At 38.0% G+C, this 14,875-nt stretch overlaps 1 protein-coding gene across 1 annotated transcript in view; it reads right to left on the bottom strand.

The window, feature by feature from the left end:
- The window catches only part of LOC123879387 (calsenilin-like), a 50,613-nt gene extending 36,094 nt beyond the window's left edge, over positions 1-14,519 (bottom strand). Inside the window, exon 1 of the mRNA XM_045927045.1 lies at positions 14,310-14,519. The gene's annotated coding sequence lies outside the window, so the exon portion shown is untranslated. The remainder of the gene's footprint in view (positions 1-14,309) is intronic.
- Positions 14,520-14,875: the final 356 nt, after the last annotated feature.

Below are 14,875 nucleotides of genomic sequence, written 5' to 3'. Positions count from 1 at the left end.
AATACACAATCTCTACCTATCACGGTTCATGCGATATAAGCCCGCTGACAGACGGACAGCAGAGGGTTCAATCGGCACCCTTCAGATGCGGAACTCTAAAAACGAACGAACGCCACAATGAAACGTTCACATGAGTAAACGAGAATAAATACTGCTTCACTACTCTGTCAAGAATCTTCAATGCTTTTTTTTTAATTGTACTGAATCAAGATCTTTTGATCCGGTAGAGGAAAATCAGCGAGATTATTATCGACAGGAAGCGTCGCGTGCTACGTATTGTATTGTACATGCATACACTATACAGCTGTAGTCGGAGGGTACTCATTCAGCGGAAACTACAAACTTGAAACCTTCCTGGCGCAGTGGTGAATGGCTTTACAAATGGAAGTCCTAGGTTCGCTTCCCAGCCGCTATACTGGAATTTATATACTTCCTAAAGGGAATATATTATTTGATCCTCTAAAAATCTAATTGATCTGTTATAAATGAGCACTTATAAAAATAAATGATGTTTTTTTGATGATCGAAACATGACCAGGCCAGTTCGACCAAAATCTTAGGTTAAACCAAAATATAGGAGGTCAGGGCATTTAGGTTCTATTGGATTAATATATCTACGTAACTTAAGTAAAAAAAACAGTAGCTCTAAACATATTAAAATATCGACTAATTTTATTTATTTTATATCTCGAAGAAAAAATCAATCTTTAAATCCAATCACTGCCCTAATAATAATACTATACTACACTGCACTAATAAAGCCCTGTTAAGTTTCAGTTAAAACGAGACGGGTTTATGTCAGCAGTATAGCGCTGTCTCGTTTTAACAGCGCCTTAAGTCCAAGCAAAATCAAAGTGCGCTCTATCAACCGTAGACTGCATCGCTACGGACGTGTGATTTGCCCGCGGGCTATTTTGTCCGTCGTAGCAGATTGCGTAGTAGTCGTGCTACGCCACACGTAGATGTGCTACGCCCGCCTTTTTGTTTTTAAAAAGAATATTTAGCTGTGTTAATCATGACTTATATTTACTTTTCCTCTTCAACTGAGCGTGTAGCTTATTTTAGGAGAAGGTAAAGCAATGGTTTTTTTTAAATAACGAGCAAACGAGCTGGCGGGTCACCTGATGTCAAGTGATTACCGCCAAACCAGAGGAACCGATGCGTTGCCGGCCTTTCAGGAATTTGTTGTTCCGCCCTTTGAATAACCCCACGTTGTAATGTAGTGCAACGAATCCAGCAGACAGGTGGAAATGAGCGGAGATGCGTTTTGCTGAGCCAATCAGATTGTTAATGGATAACTGGAAACAAAACCGGTCAAGTGCGAGTTGGGTTTTCTCTTTTATGGTTCCGTACATAATTATGAACATCATATTTTAGATGTTTGAAATATTTATTTTCCGAGCTAGAACACCGCGTGAAAGAAAAGCCCGAAATATGTTCGTTTGTTTTGGTCCCAGCTTACAAACTATTTTATGAATCGTTGTTTTCAGCATTTGTTCTTCAAATACTGCATATGGTATATAACGTACCGAAATTTCAACTTCCTAACTAGTTCAGTTTTTGAGAAGGCTTTCACAAAAATGGTCTAAACTGACAACTTTGACGGCTCCCCATTTCTTTATTTTTTGAGATAAAATAAATAAAAACTATATTCGTACTATACTCAAGAAGCTCTAAACAATGATATTCCACATGCTAAGGTAAGAAAAAAAATATTATTTTTCGGCTACTTTTTCTTTTATGGGAGCCCCCTTAAAATAATTTAATTGAATTTCTATTTCAACATTTGGTTTGAGGTCAACGTTCTACATAAAATACCAAAATTTCAAGTTCATAACTTGTCTAGCTCGCTAGAGACCGGTGACATGCGGACAGACAGACAGACAGCAGAGTGACACTAATAGGGCTCCGTTTTTACCCTTTTTTTTTTTTTTGGATACAGAACCCTAAAAATGACATATCATCTCTCAAAAATCTGATTGTTCGACTATCCAGCTTAACCCACAAACTAAGTCACTACTCTAAAAGCAATGATTGATGAATGACTATCGGAGATATGTACTGAGTATCAAATACAATACTACATGGAAATGTTCCCTTATATTTATAGCTTCGGCAATCGATTGAACCCGTCTCATACGTTGTTACAGCGACAGAGAGCCAGCGCGTGCCAGGCCTCCGTTATTTTATTACACTAATCACACTATCACACTTTACATCACACTATCACACTAATATTATAAAAGCCAAAGTTTGTGTGTATGTTTGTTACTTCTTCACGCAAAAACTACTTAATGGATTGGGCTGAAATTTAGAATGAAGATAGATAACATATATTCCGGAATAAAAAGTAGCACATAGGCTACTTTTTAACCAGGAAAATTAAAGAGGAAATTTTCACAAACCTACATCCACGCGAACGAAGTCGCGGGCATCAGCTAGCAAAAGCTGAAAGTTTCTCTGCGTATTGTCATCAACACAGGTAGGAACGATCAGTGACTATGAAGTTTGGATCATGATGGCTTTGGGAGATAACAGGCAATAAAGGTGAAAAAAATCTTATATCAAAGTATAAAGTCTAATTTTTTCATATTTTCTTTCTTTGAGAATAGTATTAGAAGTCACGTCACTTCATAGTCGCTGAGGACAATACGCAGAGCAACTTTCAGCTTTTATAAAACAACGAAGGTCTGGCACGCGCTGGCTCTTACTCCATTAGCTGTTATATCGGTATGACTGTTGTTGCTGATCAAGATATGTGGAGTGAGTTGTGGTTTGAAATACCATAGCACGAGAAATCTCCCGACTACTACCCGCGAACTACTTCTGAAAATTGTTTTCTGTCGCTCGGTGTGTTTTTAGTTTTAACATTGTACAATATTTATATTTATGGACACGTATTTTTTTCCTCTTATGTTTGATATCCCACTCGATATAATCGCATAAAAAAATTTTGGGGATCCCCACTTCTAGGGTTCCGTAGTTTTGATTGCAACATCCGTCAGGTCAACTTTTTCATACACAATGTAGCCTTTGTCACCCGGACTATAACAACGAATAAATTGACACCTCATTCATCAAAATCGGTTAAGTAGTCACTACGATGGAACACACAGAATCTGGATACAAATATATGTACATACATACATACTTTTGGTTTTGCCGTAGTTGGTTAAAAAAATGCTAAAAGCAATTCGGCAAATGCATAGAAGCAATTTTGCATTTCCCACCCGCAAAGTTTATTGCCTAAACTAATAGTTATAGGTAAATTTCGATGTTAAATGAACATTGCAATGTGCAAACTAAATACTAACCTCACATGCGCGGCTGAGAGCGAACACTTGCGTTTATTTCGTTAATTAATTAAAACTATTTAAAATAAACACTTCGACAAAATCCTTTGACGCCAAAAGCTCTGCAGTGGTGGAAATATTCCGTTTTATTTATTTTGCTGTATAATGCTCGTTCAATGTTTAGTTTTCACTCGATTGCGGCAATGGAAAGAGTTGATTTATTACTAAACTAGCTGATGCCCGCGACTTCGTCCGCGTGGATTTAGGTTTTTCGAAATCCTGTGGGAACTCTTTGATTTTCCGGGATAAAAAGTAGCTTATACCCGGGCACGGAACCCTCAGCGTGCGATTCTGACTCGCACTTAGCCAGTTTTTTTTGGAAGTAATTAAATGGAGTGTCACACTAACACAATGCAACAACGTGGTATGAGCAGTTAGAATGCGATATGTCGGATAAGTACCTACTGTTGTGTATTGCCGTACAAGTGTACTCCACACAGCTCTACTGTGGGAATGTACATACAGTACCTAGGGTTGCCACCTGACGCTTCTTGATTTACGGGTTACTAGCATCAAAAATACGGGGTTTAGATTTTTTCACAGGGGACACTGTTTTACATAGACTTTTTTTTATTATTGTTTGAAGAAACAGCTTTTATAAGCTTTTCATTAAGTGAAACAAATGTATAAAAACCTTTACGTGTTAACTTAAAATTATATTTCACTTGTAATTCGACCTTAACAGTACCAATATTGAGTCGATTTGGGCTAGGACGCTGTATTTATTAAGAATACGGGAGCTTAATTTACCCCGTATTTTATTTTCGCAAGTACGGGTTTCTATATTGTCATACCGTAAAATACGGGGCAACCTGTAAAATACGGGGCATCTGGCAACCTTGAAAGTACCTACTTTCTATGTGTAGACTATCGTCGGACTTTTCATTGAAAGCGAATTGATGTTTTCTGAATTGACAATCATTTTGAAGTAAATAGTGTTGGGACAAAAGACTGATATGCATGACTCGGTACTGTAAAGATCTATAAATGCAGTAAAAGTTATGACTGACTAGGAAGGATATGGACTGACTTGTAATTAGTCTATTGATAAGTAACTGACTCCGAAACCGAGGGCTTCGGTCTCTACCCCGGATAAACCTCTGTGTGATGAAGAAATCTAATCTATCGGTTTTTCGAACTATGTGCCTGTCCATTGCCACTTCAGATTCGCAACCCGTTGAGCTGTGTCGGTTACTCTGGTTCTCCTACGGAACTCCTCATGTCTGATTTGATCAACTCTGCACACAGCTCTCTGCATCGCCCGCGCAGTGACTCTGAGCTTTCTTATGAGGCCCATATAATTAGCGACCATGGTTTCAGAAAGGGTTTCAGATGCACTTAATTGGTATCCCTTCGAAAAAAAATTAAGAAAATAGGTACCCTCACAGTTATATGTATATGTATATTTACAATAACATAATTTTTGTAAGACAAAATCTTCTTAGTTACAAGAAAATTGGCGATCTACACAACAGGCTTGCGACTCCTACGCTCCGCTTCAGGAAGGTTTTGACCTTTGTGGGAATGGGTATAATTATTTATAACAAAATTCCGCAATCAATTTTGGACTTGCCTTTACAAAACTTTAAAAAATCTATTAAAACTATGCTCCTGAGAAAAGCATATTATACAATCGAAGATTATGTAAATGACAAAAGAGCGTGGATTTGACCTGCAGCTCGCTTCAGCAATGCGCGGGACTTCAATTATTATTTCTATACATGGCATAATATTGTATGTCAAATTTTTGAAAAGAGCAACCGCCAAGTTTCTTGCTAGTTCTACTCGGGAGGAAAGGCATTTAAAACCACTAGTAGACGCTTTTGACGATTCAAAAGTACTCATTGAATTTTAATTGAATAAAAATGTTTTGAATTTAGTCGGAGAGTTATTAAAGTGGCAGTATGTACGTACTGTACATACATACATACATATTATGTACCCTCCCGGTCGGGTAGTGAACTAAAGTGTTAGCATTCAAGCAGTGATTCAGCTGTGCATGAGAATTAGTATTTAGTTTAACATTTGAATATTTGAATGTTTCATGCTGGAGCCGAGGCGAGCGCGCGGGAAATTCAAAATGGCGGCCGCGCTCACAGAACATGGATTATGATTAATTGGAAAATGTTAATAAAACCGAAATGCCAAGCGAGATTATATTTATTTACGAGCCGCAGAGCAATATTGACTTGATGTGATTATTCTATTTACTATAATTTTATTTAATCAACTAATTATTTTAAAGTTCCTTTCAAACTACGGAAATATAATCACACTAATATTATAAAGGCGAAAGTTTGTATGTGTGTGTGTGTATGTTTGTTACTCCTTCACGCAAAAACTACTGGACGGATTGGGCTGAAATTTAGAATGGAGATAGATTATACTCTGGATTAGCACATAGGCTACTTTTTATCCCGGAAAATCAAAGAGTTCCCACGGGATTTTTAAAAAACTACATCCAAGCGAACGAAGTCGCGGGCATCAGCTAGTATAATATATAAATATCGCTCACCCTCTTTGAAATGTCACTGTTCACACTTAGATGTAATATAATATTACAATATTAGTGACATTTCAAATACCGCCAAAAGTTTTTGATTTGGTATTTTTTACATTATCAAAATTCAAACAAAAAAGTTATAATTTCACAAAATTACTCACATATAAAACTGTCATTTTGGCGGATTATTTTTATTCGTTTATAGATAAAATTAAGTATTCATAAAAGTAGAACATAATTATTTGCAATATACAGAAAAAAAAAATTAATTTAATTATTATTTGTTTGAATAAAATAAGCTTTAAAACACACTACAAAATCTGCGCGAACACGGAGTACCAAATTGAACTAGGAAACTATCGCTATTCGAGGCCGAGGCCTCGCTGAGAGCGGAAATGTCGTTTTTTTTTTCATTTTCAATATAAATAAGTTTTTAAGTAAATGCAAGGATTAGCAAACTATAAGGGTCAAAATTGCTCAACACTGTACTCAGGGGATATACCCCCTCACCCGCCTCACTGTTGAGTTCGAGTCTCCTCTCAGAATGAGAACAGTTTAGGCCATAGTCCACCATACTGCACGTGCAGATTGATTCACGCACATTTAAGAACTTTTTGGAAAACTCTCAGGCATGCAGGTTTCCTCACGATGTTTTTTCTTCATCGTTAAACCAAGTGATATCTAATTGCTCAAAGCGCCCATTACTCTGAAAAGTTAGAGATGCGTGACTAGAATGTCCGATTCGTGCGATTCTAGTCACCTATTCATCCATCCATCAGCCTGTAAGCGTCCACTGCTGGACATAGGCCTTTCCAAGAGCGCGCCACCACACACGGTCCTCCGCCTTCCTCATCCACCCGCTCCCCGCCACCTTCTTCAGGTCATCGGTCCAGCGGGCTGGAGGTCGTCCCACACTGCGCTTACCATCTAGTCACCCAGACCCTTCAAAAAAGGGACATCATTAACTTTATCTATCGGAGGTATTTATTTGGCGATATTGACCACCAGTTTTTGAGCGTCAGTGTTGAAGCGTTTTTGTAATGCCGGCTCAATCACGGCCAAAAATTTAAGAACTACCTAATAAAGTGAATAATCAAATTCTAAACAAGTAAACGAAATAAATCCCGACCAATAACTAATATAATGTTTGGGAGAAATAAACGTTATTAAATGGATTATGTGTATCATTTCATCGAGGAACCTGGCACAGATAAATCTGTCAGAAACTAGTTTGGAACTGTGAAACGTCAATATTATTGTCCAAACTATTGTTTGCAGTTATCAGTTAAAGTTTGGACGCAGATAGTAAAGTTAGGGTTCTGCTGATGATGGAGATAAACCTCTGATTGTTATGATTTACAGTTTAAACACAAACTCAAAATCCATATCAATACTTCCATACTTCATTGTGCATATTATACAATCGCGAAAATGTGTTTGTTTGCTGGTTTATTCTTCAATCACGTGGTAACGGATCGGCGTATCGTATTTTTTATTGCAAATAGTTAAAGACTAGGAGACATAGATTATTTATTTTTTAACCCGGAAAATGAAAATTCTTACGGGATTTTTTTTAAATCCACGCGGGACTTTCACGGGTGAAATTCCAAAAATCTTTTCTCGTATAAAAAAAAACCTACTGTCAAAATATCAGGTTTGTAACCCCAGTGGGTGGCTGTGCATCGATAGATCAATCAGTCAGTCACCTTTTTCTTTTAAACATGTATCACACTTAATATTATAAAGGCGAAAGTTTGTGTGTATGTGAGTATGTTTGTTACTCTTTCACGCAAAAACTACTCAACGGATTGGATCGAAATTTAGAATGAAGATAGATTTTATCCTGGATTTACACATAGGCTACTTTTTATCCCGGAAAATCAAGGAGTTCCTACGAGATTTTTAAACGAGCTATATCCACACGGACGAAGTCGCGGCCATCAGCTGGTAGTATGTATTTTTTATAAGTACTATCGTTACCATAGTTAGTGGATACAAAGTTATAGTTTGTGTCCCCAATTAAACCACTTTCAAGTGTCGCTTGAAAGTGAACGGAAAGTGAAACGGTGAGAGTCGTCTTCACTGTACCTCTCCACAGTTGCCCCGCTCTGTGCGCGCTGAGTTCAGCTAAACTAAACAAAACTACACTTCTCTGCCGACTACAAGCAGTTGGGGAACTTTTTATTGGTGCGACTGCAGGTTAGGCACGTTGGGCGATTTTTAACCCCCGACCCAAAAAGAGGGGTGTTATAAGTTTGACGTGTGTATCTGTGTATCTGTCTGTGGCATCGTAGCTCCTAAACGAATGAACCGATTTTAATTTAGTTTTTGTTGTTTGAAAGGTGGCTTGATCGAAAGTGTTCTTAGCTATAATCCAAGAAAATCGGTTCAGCCGTTTGAAAGTTATCAGCTCTTTTCTAGTTACTGTAACCTTCACTTGTCGGGGGTGTTATAAATTTTTAATTTACACTATTCAAAAACCTGAGTCAGAGAACACAAATAAAGGAACAAGCACCGCAGAGCATTTATAAGGTAAATACTTCGAGGTCACATTAGTGACACACACATTTTTGGCTAAGGAAAATTAATCGGGATAATGATATTTAAAATACTAGCTGATGCCCGCGACTTCCTTCCCGTGGATATAGGTTTTTAAAAATCCCGCCGGAACTCATTGATTTTCCGGGATAAAAAGTAGCCTTTGTGTTAATTCAGGGTATAATCTATCTCCATTCAAAATTTCAGCGAAATCCGTCCCGTAGGTTTTGCGTGAAACAATAACAAACATCCATACATAGAAACTTATGGCTATGTCATAATAGTTATCTGCATGCCCAGCCCAATTAATCGTCTTATAGTTTAAGCTGTAAGTTGATAAATCAGTCAGTCAGTCAATCACTTTTTTTATATATTTGAGTAATTTACGTACAAATAAACAAAAAGTCAGGTCACAAGCTTCATTGTATCGAATACTTAACTGTGAAAAAGTTCCGAGACTGGAGCTAAGGGTGACTCGCTAATTAGTGAACATCAATTAATCTTAACAACCCGTTAAGCCGGTGTGCGTGATCACGCGGCATGTGTGTACACTGTACAGTGAACATGAGTTTTATTTACTGAAAATGCAAACAATGAACGTGAATATCACGCCCCGGTAATGAGTGGTTTACGGTTAAACGCGTTCCATCGGTTAACGTGACCATCACCTAAACATTTATTATCATCCACCAATTGCCGGCTCACTATAGAGCACGAGCCTCCACTTAGCATGAGAAGGGATTTGTCTACGACGTTTACTTAGTTACTTAGTCTACCACGCTGGCTAAGTGCGGATTGGCTCTTTGATTTTCCGGGATAAAAAATTGCCTATGTCCGTGCCCGGAATAAAAGCTAACCCTGTACCAAATTTCGTCAGAATCGGTTAAACTGTTGGGCCGTGAAAAGGTAGCAGACAGACAGACAGACAGACATACTTTCGCATTTATAATATTGGTATGGATTCTCAGTAATGCAGGTTCCCTCAGGTTGTGTCTTCCCTCATCGTTAAAGCAAGTGATATATTAACAACATTCGAAAAGTTAGAGATGAATGAATAGAAAGCTGACGTATCACCCACTGGGCTTTTTTATTATTATTCATTACAGGCAAACGCTTGACCACAATCACACCTGATGGAAAGTGATGTTGTAGCCTAGATGGGAAGCGTTTACCTAGAAGATGCTTATTCACACTTGTTTTAAAAATACCCGGATTGTAATTGGTAGGAAATACAGATTATACCACCTAAAAATCGGCAAAAGCGTGTGTCACTCGCGCACCGAGGGTTCTGTACTTATTCGGTTAATTTTTCCAACATTTTGCGCGATAAATTAAAAACTATTATGCATAAAAATAAATAAAAAACTGTTTTTTTAGAATGTACAGGTAAAGATGATACCCCACTTAGTATAGTTATCTTACTTTGAAAATTGAAACACATTTTAATTTTTTTTTAAAGATGTAACCAGTAATTCGCGGTTTTCGGATTTATTGCTTTACTTGTATCCTACCTGCCAAATTTCATGATTACCAACGGGAAGTGCTACATAGATTTTCTTGACAGACACGACGGACGGACGGACAGACAGAAATGATCCTATAAAGGCTCCGTTTTTCCGTTTGAGGTACGGAACCCTAAAAACAACTCATTCATAAACATTTTATTAGTTATTCGCTCCCCTTCACAGAGCAAGCCTCTACAATTGATGCAATGGTATAAACTGTCGTAAATTTCCATAAATATGCATAAATCTCTATAAATCTCCATAAATCTCCGCAGCCGCTGCGCGTGCTGGTGACGTCATTGTGACGTCAACAAAAAGAATTTCAATATCCGGAACAAAGGGGACATCGAAATTTGTAATGAAGAGGAAAATTCGCGGGAAAATTTGGCGCCAAAATAATTGATAATTGATTGTTTACGCGACGGACACTTCACGCGAGTGTCGAAATAACAAAGTAATTTATTAATACGGGATTTATTTTTAAATTCAACACGGGGAGTGTGTGAATTATATTTTTTACTCTCGATATATGAAATACTAGAGACCCGCCCCGGCGTCGCGCGGGTGCAATGCCGATACTACATTATTTCTCGTAACAAGTGTAAATCAAAAAACACCCCCGACAAGTGAAGGTAACTAGAAAAGAGCTGCTAACTTTCAAACGGCTGAACCGATTTTCTTGGATTATAGCTAAGAACACTCTCGAACAAGCCACCTTTCAAACAAAAACAAACTAAATTAAAATCGCTTCATTAGTTTAGGAGCTACGATGCCACGGACAGATACACAGATACCCAGATACACAGATATACAGATACACACATACATAGATACACATATACACGTCAAACTTATAACACCCTTCTTTTTGGGTCGGGGGTTAAAAAGACGCTCGTGTGAAGGCGCCTTTTATTTTTATTCAAGTGAGCTGTTGACTGCAATTTCACCTGGTGGTAAGTAATGATGCAATCTGCACGGGCTACCGTGGAAGGGTATTGTGGCAGTTTTCATTAAACCCATACCCCTTTCTACACAGCATCGCCGGTGGTAACTAGCTACGGCCGAAGCCTCCCACCAGACCAGACCAGAAATTTGGAATTTATGAAATTCCAAACTCCTGCCGGGAACGGAACCCGGGACCTCCCACTAATAAAACCACAGCGCACACCACTGCACCGTTATCCGCGTAACGTTGGAAGTAACGAGCGAGTTTATATCCGCCATTATTGCAGCACTAACTGTGTATCGTACTACAGCCCGCCGATAACCGCGGCATATTGTACAGTTAACGGTTATATCATTCATTAGCTTAATTAACCAATTATGTGGATGCGCCAATTATGTGCTGCACGCGGCGCGCTGGACAGGGACAGCTAGTTATGAGCTGGCGTGGTGAGCTTCCGGGAACTATTCCAAATTAGCAAGAAACAGTTAAAAATTATTTTGCTATAATCCGACAACTGTTGGCGGATTATAGCAAAATAATTTTTAACTGTTTCTTGCTAAACATGAACTTCCGCAAAGTAACGCCTGATTCTATCCAATATTCCAAATTAATTTATTTCATGCATGATATCAAGCAGCGTGGGATACCACGACAACAATCAATCTATCTGTATCAAATTTATAACTTAGATATTTTTTCATAGTCCTTAGGTTAGCTATTATATTATATTTTATATTTTACTGTACGACTTATGTTTATGTTAATGCACGCTGTGACTGCCCGTAAGTGGAGTTGCATAAGAGCAATAGAAAGTAAGGAACAACATGTATAATTAAAATGTGTAACTCTGTGGGCGGTACTATAGTAAATAAATAAAAAAAAAAAAAAATCTGTAATCTATCGATAAGTTACTTGGGGACGTTGGGTTTGTCTGCGATAGCATAGTGGTTAGAACGTCCGATTTCTAATCAGAGGTAAGGGGTTCGATCCCGGGCACGCACCTCTAACTTTTCACTTATGTGCGTTTTATGTACTTAATTAAATATCACTTGCTTGAAGGAAAACGAAACCTGCATGCCTGAGAGTTCCCCATAATGTTCTAAAAGGTGTATGAAGTCTACCAATCCGCAGTTGGTCAGCGTGGTAGACTGTGGCCGAAACACTTCTCACTGTAAGAGGAGACCCGTGCTCAGTAGTGAGGCGGCATGGGTTTTTGGTGATGAATCTATTGATAAGTGACTTGGGTACGTTGTTTTAGGATTCCGTACCTCCAGAGAACACAATTAATCAGACAAGGTATATAATTAGTTGAAAAATAAATTGCTTAGTTCAATTTACATATGGGATATTTACAACGAGGCATATAATAAGAAACAGAGAATAAACACTTAGCTGTACCAGGAAAAATGCTTTTAAAACATTGAAATTTTCCGTGTGGGTTATATTATCTATAACGTAATATGACTCGACTCTCCTTAGGACTCATAAAAAATTTGAATCCGATTAAAGTCGCGGCAACAAGCTAGTATAATATATAAACTTGCAAAGTTTCCTCAAGTTGCCCTAGTTGGTACTACGTCGGTAAACAACGAATAAGTCACCATTTCTCTCTGAATATTTTTCCCTTTGTTATTTTTCGTTCAAAGGAAATGCTCAAAGCGCTCAGATGTTCGGAACATTGCTCAATTTACTCAATTTATGCTCTGTAAAGGCTCTGTTATAACAAATCATTATGTTTACCCAGTTGCCGACGTATTGAATAAAGATACTTATTACTTTTTGAAGATATACCCAGTTTTTTGGGGTGAGGATCATTTGTTGGGGGTTTTTTTTTTCACGGTTGATTCTGATGTTCTAGCTACGGAAAAGAAATATTTCATACACTCAAATGATTTTCCTAATTATGTACGGAACCCTATAAGAGCAAGGCTCAACTCGCTTGGCCGGTTTTCCCCAAATCGAGAATGTTGAACAAATTCGGAACTACTCCAACACAAAAACTCTGCCTAAAGTAGAAATCCAATTGGAATGAAAGTTCCGACGCACGAACTAAAATAAAAGCGAACTGCAAAAAGGAAATCAGAGAATATTTTTTCAGCTGAAATCATAAAACGAAAACCGAGAGGTATTTTTGAGGTGAAAACTGAAAATATCAAACTCCACAGCCGTGCGTCGCGCGCTGCGTGCAATACTACCTACCTGTTCAAATAAATACTAGAAAGATATGGGCGTTATTGTAACTTTTGAATCATTTTCATTTGGTGAAATCTTTCCATCCACTTGCTCGTAAACTGCTTGTTTACTGAAGAAAGGATTTCATTACTGTTATTGAGTGTTTACTGTACGCATGCCAGCAATTTCTTCCAATTATTTTTTTATATATTTTTAACAAGACCGTGACGATCGAATTGCTGTGTTTCAGACTGTATGGTGCAAGAGTTTAGGTTTTTTTATTATTTCCTGGCAAATGGAGGTAAAATCTTATAGAAGTGTTGGTCGAAATAGCAATTACTTACTGACCTTGTTAAGTTAAAAAAAAAGATTACGACGAATTGAGAACCTTGTGAAGTCCTCGGCTTCGCCTCGGCCTTCCAATATGACTCGGCCAATAATCGCTTTATTTCAGGCCTGGACTGTAATGTATGTCTTCACAGGCGATTTTTCACGGAAAGTGATTTTTAAATTTTCACTCTTACAATTCAATTTTATCAACAAAATAATCATTTGTTAATAAAATGTTACAAAAAATAGTGTATTATTAATCATTACTTAGCTACTTAAATTAATTTATCTAGGAATTTATGATCAAGATCACTCACTGATATAATTCACAGATAGTTTTTCACGGAATGTGAATTTTTATGCAATCGTTTGCTACATTATCTTAAGGTATGACGAGCTGGCGCTGTAGTCTTAAAGGTCCGGGGTTCGATTCCCGACAGGGGTTTGGAATTTAATAATTTCTAATTTTCTGGCCTGGTCGGGTGGGAGGCTTCGGCCGCGGCTAGATACCAACCCGCCAGCAAAGCCGTGCCGCCAAGCGTTTTAGCGTTCCGGTACGATGCCATGTAGAAACCAAAGGGTTATGGGTTTAATAAACACTGCCATAACCCTTCCGGGTTAGCGAGCTTCTATCTTAGACTGGATCATCACTTACCACCAGGTCAGATTGCGGTCAAGTGCTAACTTGTATCGGGATCGAACCCCCGACCTCTCTAATAGTAGGCGGACGTCAACCACTAGGCTATCGCCACGTATTACAATCAATTATTCTACCTCATCAAAAGTCAATTAATTTCATTATTTTCCAATACAATCTTTTCAAGTCTTAAAAGTGGATTCAATCACGTGACAACATCAGAAGTGGGATCAGCCTCCGAAGCTGAATCGAACGACTGAAATACAGAAATACTCCTAATCGATCAAAGCCATCTTATTATAGTAAAAAGTGCAAAAAACGTTACCTCGCCGAGCCTGCACTGAAATATCCGATAAAACACAATAAGTATTACATAAAATAAACAAATAATAAAATAAATGTATGTAAAGGTAAATGAGGGATGGTTTTTGATGTGTTTTTACGCGGAATGGTCGCGAAGGTGTTTATTTTTGTGATGCGAACAGGTGGTTGCGCGGTACGTGGGCTGGCGACGCGACCACTCGCTACCACTGCCCGCCACTGCCCGCGCTACACTGAACTGGAGCCTTCTGCCTTAACTAGGCGCCAGTGACGATATCGATATCCTGAATAACATCGATAGTCGATACTATTTAAGTTACCGACGTTTGGTACCTACTCGATTTTTTGTCGATACATGAATACTGCCGTTGAAAAATGGCAGATGGTATCGTTAGAGTTCTAACATCATCCCGGTGAAACAGACTAATATTACGATTTTTTGAAAAAAATCAATATGGCAGCTGCAATAGCACCATTTTCAAATGTGAAACATTTCATTTTTTATTTATTATTATTTTAGAACTCATTTTTTACACATTATAGATGCGTTTTAGACAGTTACGACTTTTC

This window comes from Maniola jurtina, chromosome 28, assembly GCF_905333055.1.
Source record: "Maniola jurtina chromosome 28, ilManJurt1.1, whole genome shotgun sequence".
Classification (NCBI taxonomy): Eukaryota; Metazoa; Arthropoda; class Insecta; order Lepidoptera; family Nymphalidae; genus Maniola; species Maniola jurtina.
This window is presented reverse-complemented; position numbering and strand designations above follow the sequence as displayed.